This window comes from Oncorhynchus masou, unplaced genomic scaffold, assembly GCF_036934945.1.
Source record: "Oncorhynchus masou masou isolate Uvic2021 unplaced genomic scaffold, UVic_Omas_1.1 unplaced_scaffold_1395, whole genome shotgun sequence".
Lineage (NCBI taxonomy): Eukaryota > Metazoa > Chordata > Actinopteri > Salmoniformes > Salmonidae > Oncorhynchus > Oncorhynchus masou.
The window spans coordinates 117,265-124,351 of record NW_027003875.1 but is presented as its reverse complement, the minus strand read 5'-3'; the positions used below and the strand labels follow the sequence as shown (position 1 = coordinate 124,351).

At 43.5% G+C, this 7,087-nt stretch overlaps 1 pseudogene; it reads right to left on the bottom strand.

Moving 5' to 3' along the window:
• Positions 1-1,803: 1,803 nt before the first annotated feature.
• Positions 1,804-7,087, bottom strand: part of LOC135530611 (nuclear distribution protein nudE-like 1-B) — a 34,099-nt pseudogene continuing 28,815 nt past the window's right edge.

Here is a 7,087-nt window from a genome sequence, read left to right as displayed (position 1 = left end):
GCTTAACCACTAGACGACCTGCCGCCCAGACACAGAGGGATGGGTCGGTACACAGAGAGGGAGAAGAAACAAAGGGATCGGTTTGGTTTACAGACTGTAGAGTTGACTGTGAGGGTGTTCTTTATCCATGACAGTAATCTCCTTTGAAACAGAAGAAGGTTCTGGATGGAATCCCCCTTCATCTCAGACCCAACCTCCTGTTGTGTTCCCAGACTGTGGTTTCATAGTGGACCCCTCTCCACTGTTCTCTCCCCCTCTCCACTGTTCTCTTAGGAGCCGTTGGGGAAACAGCACAGATACGGCCCACCTCACTGTTCTCCCATCAGGTCACAGGACACGTGAAGTCTTTCAGAGGGGAAACCAGAGATAACGGATACCTGACAAACATGTTCAGTGCCAAGACAACCACGCTGAGCCCCGTTCCTTACGGCCAAGACAACCACGCTGAGCCCCGTTCCTTACAGTCAAGACAACCACGCTGAGCCCCGTTCCTTACAGCCAGGACAACCACGCTGAGCCCCGTTCCTTACAGCCAAGACAACCACGCTGAACCCCGTTCCTTACAGCCAAGACAACCACGCTGAGCCCCGTTCCTTACAGCCAAGACAACCACGTTGAGCCCCGTTCCTTACAGCCAAAACAACCACGCTGAGCCCCGTTCCTTACAGCCAAGACAACCACGCTGAGCCCCGTTCCTTACAGCCAAAACAACCACGCTGAGCCCCGTTCCTTACAGCCAAGACAACCACGCTGAGCCCCGTTCCTTACAGCCAAGACAACCACGCTGAGCCCCGTTCCTTACAGCCATGACAACCACGCTGAGCCCCGTTCCTTACAGCCAAAACAACCACGCTGAGCCCCGTTCCTTACAGCCAAGACAACCACGCTGAGCCCCGTTCCTTACAGCCAGGACAACCACGCTGAACCCCGTTCCTTACAGCCAGGACAACCACGCTGAACCCCGTTCCTTACAGCCAAGACAACCACGCTGAGCCCCGTTCCTTACAGCCAAGACAACCACGCTGAGCCCCGTTCCTTACAGCCAAGACAACCACGTTGAGCCCCGTTCCTTACAGCCAAAACAACGACGCTGAGCCCCATTCCTTACGGCCAAGACAACCACGTTGAGCCCCGTTCCTTACAGCCAAGACAACCACGTTGAGCCCCGTTCCTTACGGCCAAGACAACCACGCTGAGCCCCGTTCCTTACAGCCAAGACAACCACGCTGAGCCCCGTTCCTTACAGCCAAGACAACCACGCTGAGCCCTGTTCCTTACAGCCAAAACAACCACGCTGAGCCCCGTTCCTTACAGCCAAGACAAAGCAGAAACTGGGCTGGACAATCCAAGTAAAAACATATTTTAAAAACATGTTTCGGGAAAAGGATTTTTTCTATAGTAGGCAGTGACTTGAGCATGGCTCAGCAGGCATTGAAATACATTACCCTCAGTCTGAATACTAGTCAAGACACATACAGGCCATCAGGTCCATACTCTACAGTTGACGGATCATAGCGATCACTGCACCTGTTATTGACTACATTGAAATGGGATTGACCCCAACTAGTGGTGTGCTCTATAGGTCTGAATGACAAAATGTCATCTACAATCTATGTCAAAGGTCAGAGGTGGGCTTTAGAAAGGAAACACAACTTGCAAAATGACAGAAAAAAATCCAGCTAGTCTGTTTATGTATGACAATGTCAAGAGAGCTGACCTACCTACAGCACCAGGTTGGGTTCCCAGGTGTCCATGTCTTCTGTAGTGAGGAGACCACCAGTAGAGGTTGTAACACAGCCCTTCTAGAGAACACACTGAGCTGTCTGAGGTGAGTTGCCCTGGACCTCAGTAGCGAGGAGCTGATCCACACCGCTGACATGGCCTCAGTCAGCTCTGAAAATAACACCCAATTTATTATGTTCTGAATCTATTTAGACCCTCGTTAAAAATGTTGGCTTAAAATCTTCCTAGAAGTCAGAAAAACATGAGAAGGGACATGTACAAATGCAGATTTGGGGCATTTTAGAAAGTCTTTATTCATATAATACAAATTATTTAATTTTTCCATGTGGTTTCTATTAAAGGAGGCACTTAATGTAACAGGTTTTTGAAATTCAATATTGGTGCACAATTCCTATGTAAAATATCAAAGGAAAGCAAAAGGCACTCTATTCGTGGAATGACCCATTTAGAATCTAGAAAGTCGATGACCATTGAAATGCATGGGGTTTTAAGCTACTATTGGTTGCAGTACAACAAGTATGAATAGTATCAAACAGGAACCTGCACATTCTGAAGTTGGATAACGTTTGATGACGTATGTGCTTTCAGCGTGCACGTGACAAATAGGTGTCGGATTTCCCCAAGCACATTAATAAGAAGTATGTCGAATTTCTAAAGCAGTTATTTCTTTCAGCAAGCGCATCTAAAATCATTTCGCGGCTGTATAGCAAACTCAATGCAACACAGTTACTGTGAACAGTTACTGCTGAATAACACGTCATTACAAAATAGATTACTCGCACTTGTTCTTATTTTGGCTTGGTAACTGGGTAGGCTATCGCTAGGTCGTTACACAGAACTTCCATGCTGCTTTGAAAACTCATATCCTTACAGTAAATGACAAAATGTGTTCCAACTTCAGAAATACTTGAAAAGATCGGAGAAAAGTTAACACAAGTTTCCCTACCAGAAAACACGCGATACCGTAAAATGTTGTGTATTTGCGCACAGAAATTCAGGAGGAAACTGAAGAACGGATGGCTGAACAATGTTTAGGCTTGACGGCGTTTTGGAAGTGTCCGCTCACTTGGCCGCAGTGACTTTCCTGGTACAACCTGTTACGAAACACGACGTGCGCAATCTGCTTGCGCATGTCCTGATTGCGCATATCCAACATAAATACCCACCTGTCAAGGCGGGTAAATTAAAATGTCTTTATTTTCTGGCTCGGTAGCAAGCTATTTTCTTCTTTGGAATACGTTTTTGGAAGCTATTGTCCAAATCACTGTTATTAAGAGTTTTCTACAACTCTAACTTTGTAGTCTGATGCTATTTACAGAAATCGATTACGCTCAAATCAAAATGTATTTATAAAGCCCTTCTTACATCAACTGATACCTCAAAGTGCTGTACAGAAACCCAGCCTAAAACCCCAAACAGCAAGCAATATGCAGGTGTAGAAGCACCTAAGGTACGCTAAATTGCAAGTTATTTTTAAGTTCGCTCGATTCTTCTGTATAGAGACATAGCTGGCATAATCATTAGACAAGGAATCCTTCACCTGCTAAGACGTCTAACTGGGAGTGGGGACAGACAATTGTAAATGGTTTAGACGGGGCTTTACTTTAATCAAAGTACATTACAGATTCAAAGAATGCAGGCAATGCAAAAGCTAAACAAATTATTTTATACTTCAGTCGTGCTTCTACAAAAACTACAGATATAACTGGGCGATCAATAAATCATGGGATTTATGTCAGTTGCTAGGGGTACTCGTTGGGGTACCTACGAGCGTCATTCTGCTTCACAATGCCCTGGGGTACGTCAAGTAGTGATTTTACGTCATGCTGTAACACATACATACACTCAAGTTGTTTTCCACTTTTGTATGAGTTGTTTTTAATAGAATATATTTGTATGTCATTGTCATGTATTCATTGTCTTTAAATGGTTAAATGTTTGTAGTTTGCAAGTTTCAGCAATGATTAACAGGGTTAAAAAGTCGTAAATCTCTGCTTGATTTTGCTTTCGGTTTATTTATTATATTTTTCCACGGAAGAAAGCAATAATTAACACAATTACTATAAAGAAATGGACACTACCTGTTATTAAATGGAAATTGCTCTCTGTGGATATAAATGCTGAGAAGTGCTCACCTGAATCAATTCGGCTATGGGTTACAGTTCCCCACCATAACAATACAAGTCATACCAACCTTTAACGGTTCTATTTACAACCTCTAGTGTATAACATGTTGGGAATAGTGGTATAGGAGAGGCTGCCATGAAATATAACCTCTAACCCCTAACTTGAGTGGTCTTCACCAATGCCAAGAGAGGCCTATCTTCGTGCCTGTTTCCACTGAGCGAGAACGGCTGCAATCTGTACCACGAGGCTCCCTGCACCACGTCCTTCCCGGATACAGTCGTGGTCGGCAGGGAGGTGCACAGCTGCAGCTTTCTGTCCTTCATTACTGGGAAACGCCAATATTCTACATCCATCTCATTAGATCAGAACAGGATGGACCATAAAAAAGATATAGCTGTTTTGCTGCATACCACACATTCTCTTTCTTCCCATAGGATGTGGATCATTATCAGGTTCATTGATTTATACGATTCTGTAAACAAAAAACAATGGTTGCAATAACACTTTAAACAAGTCGTTTGTAAATGTGTTTGTTTAGGGTCAACACTGGTGAGTTAACCAACCTTATGTAAATTAGACTCTGTCCCCGAGGATGTTGTTCTGAATAACTGGTCATAGCATTTTCCAATCAGCTTCAGGCAACTTTGACACTTGTTGTGACTTCTTCTATCCGTCACGTACATTGGTTGTTGATCACTTGTTCATTCGATCATGGATATGCATAGCCATCTCGTGACAACTTTGATAGTTTTTTCTCAAATTTTCCGAATTATATCCGTACACTTAACCTAAGCATTACTAAACAAATATCAAATTCACAAATACACCTCATGTAGCAAATAATCAATTCAAATTTATGTTTACCAAATTCGACACTTATTGACCTTTATACAAAATCTCCTCACTTAGTGAGCGAAACGCAACAGCGCCACCTGCTGGAGAAGACATTTGTCTGTTATCCCTCTCGCTTCCTCTGGTTATGCATCATAACTGCGTCGCTCATCGGCTTGTAACCCCCCCCCACCACCCCCAGTAATTTCACCAAAGACAGTACAGATTTTAACATGACAGCAAGAGGAGCCACAGCAACCAGAGAGAGAGCGAGACTGCACGTAAACACAGAATGCCAATTGCCTGTTTACAATAACATTTTTATTTGATAACTGTGACAACCATATTCTGGACATTTCCCTTTATATTTTTTGGGTTGCAATTGTCCCAGTGTGTTTAGCGGTATGTGTGATGGGGGTGTGTCCATCTGGAAAGAGACAGCGTCGTGTGTTTGTAGCCAATCACAGTGGGAGGCTAACTCCTATAATGTGTGTTTGTAGCCAATCACAGTGGGAGGCTAACTCCTATAATGTGTGTTCAGCCCAGACGAGCTCAGCCCAGTCAAAACTGTTCGCTGCTCTGGCCCCCCAATGGTGGAACAAACTCCCTCACGACGCCAGGACAGTGGAGTCAATCACCACCTTCCGGAGACACCTGAAACCCCACCTCTTCAAGGAATACCTAGGATAGGATAAAGCAATCCTTCTCACCACCCCCCCCCCCCCCTTAATGATTTAGATGCACTATTGTAAAGTGGCTGTTCCACTGGATGGCAGAAGGTGAATTCACCTATTTGTAAGTCGCTCTGGATAAGAGCGTCTGCTAAATGACTTAAATGTAATGTAAATGTAATGTTTGTAGCCAATCACAGTGGGAGGCTAACTCCTATAATGTGTGTTTGTAGCCAATCACAGTGGGAGGCTAACTCCTATAATATGTGTCTTCTATCCTCTCAAACCAACAAGTCAGGAAAACATTCCCTTCAGGTTCACTTTCTCATGAGACTTATAAAGCTGCATCATGAGTGACGTACAACGACGTTTCACTACGTATTTTTCAATACCTTTATTTCATTTTATCGAACAGACTGGACAACTAGTTGTACATCATGATATGTGATCTTGGACTGATGTACAATAGTAAAACTCAGGTTCTTCATTTTAAACATGTCATAAAGACATCTGAAATAAATAGAACTGTAATAATGCCAAACGTTGGTATGTACAAATGTGTTGTTAGGCAGAGTTACAATGCTTAGTTCCAAACCTGTATCTATGGGGACAGAGCAACAGAATGACATGGTAGAGGTGGGTGACATCATAGACCATGGGAGTCAGCAAACACTCCAAATGATAGTTCTAGAATAGGTGGAATAGGTTTAGGACCTGTTTCCCAGACAGAGATTAAGCCGAGTGCTGGATTCTAAATCATGCTGAATGGAGAATCTCCATTGAGTCCAAGACTTGGCGTAAAAGATGCACGATGCAGATATCGCACCGCCATTTCCTGGTTGCTTTAAATTCGAATTTCAAGTTGTGAGAAAACAAGCATGTATAGTGTAGAGAATCATTGTAGCATCTACACCGTTGTGAAATATATTTTCCATAACCAAAAACATTGTATTTTCAGCTGATTTGAAGCTGGTGTACAAAACCCAAAGTAACAGACCCCAAAATAAACTATAAAACTATAGTTTATAAAACAGGAAGCATAGAAAAATAACAGATCTACCACCTTCTTAGACTTGCTTTCAATGAAAATAACAGATCTATAACATTTCTATGTGAATTTGGTCAGGTCACCCAAAAAGCTACACATTGCAGCTCTAATCTGTGTCTGGGAAACTGGCCTCAAGGCTTTTCATTTAAGGCTGTGATAGGAGAGGGGCACTATTAACCCCAGATGAAGATAGACAGGCAGAATGGGGCATGGAAAATACATCACAAATGAATATCAAACGACAGAAACCAGGAAGAGGCATGTCATTCTGAGATGAGGTTCTCGTTTACAAACGTTTCAATCGTCAGGACAGGAGCCAACGTGACAAAATGGTCACCAATAGCGATTTGCATATTAGTCAAAGACGAGCATTTTTAGCCTGATTAAAACTAGACTGAGCACTCCCCTCATGGTGAACACAGCATTCAGTCTGGTTTAACCAGGCTAGGATCTAGTCTAGAAAAAGGGATAAGCGTGACCCCACTGTTAGATGGGTGAGGTTTCCCTAGGTACAGACCTAGGATCAGCTTCCCTCCCCAATCCTAACCTTAACCATTAGTGACCCCACTGTTAGATGGGTGAGGTTTCCCCTAGGTACAGACCTAAGATCAGCTTCCTCTCCCCAATCCTAACCTTAACCATTAGTGACCCCACTGTTAGATGGGTG